The 7,092-nt window shown below is 40.9% G+C and overlaps 1 pseudogene; it reads left to right on the plus strand.

Annotated features, from left to right (window-relative positions):
* Nucleotides 1–968: 968 nt before the first annotated feature.
* LOC125932373 (annexin A2-like) lies at nt 969–2,001 on the plus strand (annotated as a pseudogene).
* Nucleotides 2,002–7,092: the final 5,091 nt, after the last annotated feature.

Consider the following 7,092-nt stretch of genomic DNA (forward strand, 5'->3'; position numbering starts at 1 on the left):
CAGTCTTTGCACTGATTTCTGGGTTATTTATGCTGATATGAGTGTTACATAGTTGTATCCATGGGATGAGGTGAACATAGGGTCCTCTTATTCTTCCATCTTCCCCTGAATTTTATAGTGTGCATTTAAAAAGTGAGAATGTATTTCATATATTTTTATTTTTATTTTTTAATTTAAAAGCATAATTGTAATCTCTATCCACAGTTCAAGATTCCAAAGTGGCTTCCTATGGGCACTGTAACACCCAACGGCCTTCTTCATTACCATGTGGGCAGACTCAGATTGCCCACTCTGGTCTGCTTTAGTCCTACTTCAAACTGACAGCCTCCACAATTTTCCTAGATTCTTCCATAGTTTTTAAGTTGGAATTTCCCTTTCTGCTGTTCTTAAAAGCATTTATTTATTCATCATTCATTCAAATCCATGAATCATTTGTGAGTACCCACTATTTGCTAGCAGCTGAGAACAAAATTATAAACAAAAGCAGACACAGCCCTTTCTTATGATCTGGAGCTTGCAGTTAGTACTTTAAAGTGGGAAGAGCTTGGACACAGCATGAAGGTTTAGTTTCAGCTCTTCGTGACTTGGGATACAGTGTCATCTGTAGCATGGGATAGTAATGCAACCTATCTCACAAGATTATAGTTAGATTCAATAAAGTAGTGCAAGTAATTCATAAAGCAGAGTTTCTGGAACATAGCAGCTGCTTCGAGAATATTAACCTGTCTTTTTCCATGTACTTAGTATTTTCCTTCACCAACCTTTGCAAAATAATAATAGTTACTATAACAAACATTTATATTGGTTTTATTATGTGTCAGGCACTATTCTAAATGTTTCACACCTATTAGCTCATTCAAGCCATAAAAAACCCTATAAAATAGATAATAGTTTCTCCATTTCCAGATTAGGAATTTAAAGCACAACTTAACTTGCCCAAGCTCCACAACTAGGGACACTTGCAGCTCTCAGTGCCTGGCTCAGCTTCTTTCAAAATGTCTACTGTTCACAAAATTCTCTGTAAGCTCAGCTTGGAGAGTGATCACTCCACACCCCAAGTGCATATGCGTCAAAGCATACACCAATTTTGACGCTGAGCGTGATGCTCTGAACATTGAAATGGCAACCACAACCAAAGGTGTGGATAAGGTTACCATTGTCAATATTTTGGCCAACCGCAGCAATGAACAGAGACAGGATATTGCCTTTGCCTACTGAAAAAGGACCAAAAAGGAATTTGCATCAGCACTAAAGTCAGCCTTGTCTGGCCACCTGGAGACCATGATTCTGGGCCTATTCAAAATATCTGTTCAGTATGAGGCTTCTGAGCTAGAAGCCTCCATGAAGGGGCTGGGAGTTGATAAGGACTCCTTCATTGAGATCATCTGCTCAAGGATCAACCAGGAGCTTCAGGAAATTAACGGAGCTTACAAGGAAATATACAAGACTGATCTATAGAAGGACATTGTTTCAGACACATCTGGTGACTTCTTCAAGCTGATGGTTGCCCTTGCAAAGGTAGAAGATCAGAGGATGGCTCTGTAATTGCTTATGAACTGATTGACCAAGATGCCAGGGATCTCTATGATGCTAGGATTGAAGAGGAAAGGAATGATGTTCCCAAATGGATCAGCATCATGACCGAGCAGAGTATGTTTCACCTCCAGAAAGTATTTGTCAAGTACAAGAGCTACAGCCCTTATGACATGCTGGAAAGCATCAAGAAGGAGATCCAAGGAGACCTGTAAAATGCTTTCCTGAACTTGGTCTAGTGCATTCAGAACAAACCCCTGTATTTTGTTGACTGACTGTACAACTCCAGGGGGAATTGCGGTAAAGTCCTGATTAGAATCATGGTCTCTCGCAGTGAAGTGGACATGTTGAAAATTAGGTCTGAATTCAAGAGAAAAGTATGCCAAATCCCTGTACTACTGCATCCAGCAAGACACAAAGTGGAGTTACCAGAAAGCATTGCTGTACCTGTGTGGTGGAGATGACTGAGGTCCACAACAGCATGGGTGTCAGGAGTGGTGCTCCTTTAGTTCTAGCTAAGAGTTCTAGAAATTAGCTTGTGACTAACAGTCCCCTTATGCCCATCCCTGAAAGGATTATGTTAGCATTGCCCCCTTCCCATCCTTATTTAAGCTGCCTAAGTATGCCTGCCTCTCATGTCTAGTCTCTCCTTTTATCCAAAGAAATGAACATTCCAAGGAGTTGCAAGTGAAATCTATGATGTGAAACAGTTTACCTCTTGTGTACTGTGTTATAGACAGATGAATAAACTGAATTTTGCTTAAAAAAAAAAAAACCAACTTGCCCAAGATCACATAGTTAATAAGTGAGAGAGATATGATTTGAAGCAAAACAATTTAGTGCCAGTCTCTGTTTGTAACTATTCTTTGTTCCTCATAAACATTTCTATGGCTATGGGTCCCTGTTCTCCCACCTCCAAAATCCATTTCTGTCTTTTCATTCATTCAACAGATACTTATTAAAGACCTATAATGTGCCAGGCACTGTTCTAGGCATAGTGCTATAACAGTGAACAAGGTCTGCCAACATGAAATATCTAGTGGGGTATAACAGGTGAAGAGTGGTGACAGAAAATGAATTAATCTATAATATAGCATCATGCAGTTGTATATGTTTGAAGTAAATAAAGTAGAGATGAGTTTCATTTGCTTTGAACCAATCACTAGTTGCAAATTAAGGCAGTTTCTCTTCTTTGAAGAAGGTCAGATTTGCTGCCTATTGTTCTGGGATCATAGGAAGGCACATGGCTTCTGTGACAGCTTTTTTCTCATTTAATTCCCTCTTTTGCCTGCTGAAATAGCAGAAAACTGCAGGTTATTCTCTTTCAGAAGCCCAACCTCCTGAGGTGCCTGCCCACTTATTCCTGTTTCACAGGACCCAAATCTTTCTCAGTCCATTTACATAACAAAAATTACAAGGTACCCTGAAGCTGGAGAAAGCTCAGGTATCTCCCAGCTCAAATTCTCAGCTTTTCACAGGTCTCAGAAGCTTTCTTCCCAGCCCTGCCACAAGTGGATCATCTCACAACATTCCAAACAAGTCAGTCCAACATGATCAAAATATTTCCAACATCCAATAACCATCTGTTCCACTTTTGGCCCTTTAAGCCAGGGCACTCTGCCATGCACCATGCATCATAACATCAAGCTTAGAAGTAAATCAGCCAGCTATTTTACCAGACAAAATGGGTTTATTAAGGAATAGAAGCAGAAATACAATTCAGGATATGTAAGGTATAGGAAACCATGTGCAAGTCCAGAGATCAAAGGAGAGGAACATTAAAGAGAAAAAGAGGATTCTGGGGGGTTATCTTTTGAATGATAGTGTAATCAGGGCACAGGGATGCAAAAGCACCTGACTCTGGGGGTTGCAAACAGACCAGGCTTGGCCACTTGCCAATGACAAAATCCAAAAGTATAGAAATGAGTGGTGGTGAAACAAGAAAGGAATTTGGTTCAGTGAGGCCAACACCAGGAAGACGGTGGACTAATGTCTCAAAGCCTGTCTCCGAAATGCTGAAAATACTGCTAGGTTTATGTAAGGAAAATGTGGGACAAATGTCAGTGAGCACATGCAGCTAGGCCGTAAAGGTCATGTTGATCATTGTTTTCAGTTCAATCATGTGGGGTCTTGCTGGTGTCAGGGCAGTCATTATTGCTTGAAGGAGTAGTTTTGGTTCCCATCACAGTATGTTTTGCCCACGGGGCAAAGTTAAAAGATTTTTTCCTAAGTTAAAAGATAAGCCAGAAAGAAGAACTTAATCAATTAAAAACTACAGACTGAGGTCAAAATGGAGGTAGTTGTAGTCCTTACTCAATAGTCCTCTTTCAAAAGCCAGAGTTCAGGGTGGTGATGATTTCTCATCAGTGGAGTGGTGGTATTTTCTTATTGGTTGAGCTCGTTGCTGGGCAAGGAGAAATTATTCCTTTCTCCTGCCAGAGTAGCAAAGTAGGCCTCTTCCTGTTAGGGTCTGCAATTGAAAATGAGTGGTAGTTATACAGGCTGGCTGGGTTTGAAGACACAGAGGGGGTCCCACAGGACCAGCCCAGAGGGTCCTTGGCTTCACACAAAATAGAAATCAAAGTGAGCTGAGAATAAGTAAAAGTAAAGTTTATTGAAGGCATAGAGAGTGTAGATATGGACAGAACATCTGGGAGACTCAGAAATGAAAGAAGAGTGAGCCTCATTCTTTGCTTGGGGCCTAGGGCTTTTATTGAGAATAGTTTGGTGCACGTGTCTTTCTTAGTAATCTAGGAAGAGAGGTGAGTGGTTAGATGTTCTTAATAAGTCACTTATGCCTTAGAGTCAGGGGTCTGGATGAATGAGTGATCTTGGAAAATGTTCATGATGACCCCACCTGGTCACACCTTATATATTATCTATTGTGCTGGAAGACTCCAAAGAGATGATTAAATCCTTGACCCTTACAAGGAAGACATGCATTATCTATCCTATAAGGTATGTGTAGGGGGAAGAGAGTGTAAGTACTAGCAACAGAAGCAGGAAAATGAGAGAAAAAAATCAGTTTTTCGTGGTGTCCCTTTAGCTTCTCTGCCTCAGTAGGTCATGAGAGTTGTCCCTAATGGCCTATCAACTCCATTCTAAATGAACTGTCCTTTATTCAGTTGCACAATACCTATAAAAACAAATCAAGAAAATTTGTGTAACACATTCACTCCATCAAACAAACTATAAAGCCCACTTTTGATATTAGGAACTGTCTCTGGTGTGTGCCCAGACCCTAATTCTCATGAGCCCATTTCAGCTCCCTTTTTTGTTGTTTACAGACCTTGATCCAGTGAACCATTTTGGACCCCCATATGATTCTGCCCCCAGGCACCTTCTATTTCATAAGCTGCTGTTGGTAAGAGGCTCTTGGGAGGTTTCTCCTTCCAGACAGTTCCCTGGTAGATCTTAGCAATTAAGAGTGTAGGTTCTGGCATCAGAGAGCTTGGGTTATATTCCTAGTTCTGCTACTTCCTAGCTTTGTAGCTATGATATAGTGAGTTAAAATAGGAAATATAGATTTGGTGTTTGTTCTGTTTCCGACACAGAGCTCCTAAAACCCTTGGAATTTCTTAAGCAATAAGAGCAATAAAGATGTCATTTGATATGTTAACAAGATGACTTTTGGACCACACCTAAGAAAGGTAGCTGGTTGCCAGGGAACCAACCATGTGATTAGAGGGTTGGAACTGTTACAAGAGGGTGGGAGAAATGCTAGTCCTTGTCTCATGGAGTCATGAAGAATGGATTTCCTGGACAACAGAGTGACAAAAGCTATAGGGTTTATTAAGGGAAAGTACAAAGCTCTCAAGAATGAGAGGGTTCCCAACTGGCTTGCTGCCAAGGGTCTTTGTCTCTGACTTTTTATTGGGACCTTATCAGGAACTGTATAACAGTTTGTGAGATTATATTCATGGCACCAAGCATGGCCAGATCTGGAATACTTTTATCCTTTTTCTTCCAAAATCCTCTCCGTAGCTATAGCCTCCCACCTGCATCAGCAGGGGGTGGGGGCAGGGGATGCAATGGCACTAGCACAGAGGGGTAGAAGGAGTAGGAGGGCAGAGGCCCTGCCTCTTTGGTGAGCCTTGGGCCTGGGTGGAGCCTGCAGCTTCAATAAGCCTCCCCAAGGATCCCTTATCTATCCCTGCTTACTGTAAACCATTTCCATACTCAGAACTTTCCGTCTTACCCTCTGACCTATGGGAAGGTTTGGAGCTAGAGGTTGAATCAGTCACCAATGGCCAATGATTTAGTCAATCATGGCTATGTAAGGAAACCTCCATAAAAAGCCAAAAGGACAGGTTCAGAGAGCTTCCAAGTTGATGGACACATGGAAATGCTGGAAAGCAGTGGGCTGGGAAAGGGCATGGAAGTTCCATGCCCCATCCCCATATCTTGCCCTATGCATCTCTTCCATATGGATGTTCCTGATTATATTTTTATAACAAACTGGTAATAATTTAGTAAGAAAAATGTTTCTCTGTGTTCTGTGAGCTGCCCTAGCATATTAATCAAACCCAAGGAGGGGACCATTGGAATCTCCAATCTATAGTCAGTAGATCAGAAGCACAGGTGACAAACTGGACTTTCAATTGGCATCTGAAGGTGGGGAGGGGGAAGTCTTGTGAAACTGAGCTCTTAATCTGTGGGATATGATGCTATTTCCAGGTAGACAGCGTCAGAATTGAGCTGAATTGTAGGACACCCAGTTCCTGTCACAGAATTGCTTGGTGGTTTGGAAAAATTCACACACATTAAAATTGGGTACAAAATATTAGTAACCATTAGCCTTGGTTTGCCTGTGCAAAATAGGAATAATCATACTTCTAGAGTTATTGCATGCAAAGTGCTTAGCACAGAAAATGCTCAATAAATGAACTATAAAACATGTTGTTATCCTTCTGGGTCCTGTTCTTGGCTATCTCCTCATTCTTTGTATGGTTCCTGGGAAATCTTATCTACTCCATAGTTTCAAATACTAGGAATATGTTGATGACTCCTAGATTTTACTCTAGCTCAGAGTTATCTCTAGAGCTATTCAAAGTGCTCATAAGTTTTAAGATAAGGAGCTTGGCCAGAATGATGCATATCAACATACAATTTCCTTCCTTGAGAAAGTCTTTCTATCAAAAAAAAATCAGCTGAACTAAATAAAAGTATGCACAGTAAAATAGTTGACTTACAATCTAGCTAAAATTCTTTATCTTATCACACACCAGCAACTGAGAAAGTTTGCAGACACACATGGAGTTGCAAAGATGTTTCTAACTGGATATTCCATAAACACCTGACCTCCCCATTAATGAAGATAAAACAATAGCAGACAGCCTCTATCTTTCTAGACCAATGTCACAGACATGCCCACCCCCATCACTACTACTATATTTAGTCACTGTTTCTAATATATTACCATGTCGGTCCTGTATCTGTGCACAGATCCCCATAACTGACTATGGGCAGACTATTCCCCTCCTAACTCTGGAAACTTGACTTTCTGCAGAATTTTTAGCTCTGCTTATATTTTTGGTTTTGGCAACTCCATTTTTGTCT

This window comes from Panthera uncia, chromosome X (assembly GCF_023721935.1).
Source record: "Panthera uncia isolate 11264 chromosome X, Puncia_PCG_1.0, whole genome shotgun sequence".
Classification (NCBI taxonomy): Eukaryota; Metazoa; Chordata; class Mammalia; order Carnivora; family Felidae; genus Panthera; species Panthera uncia.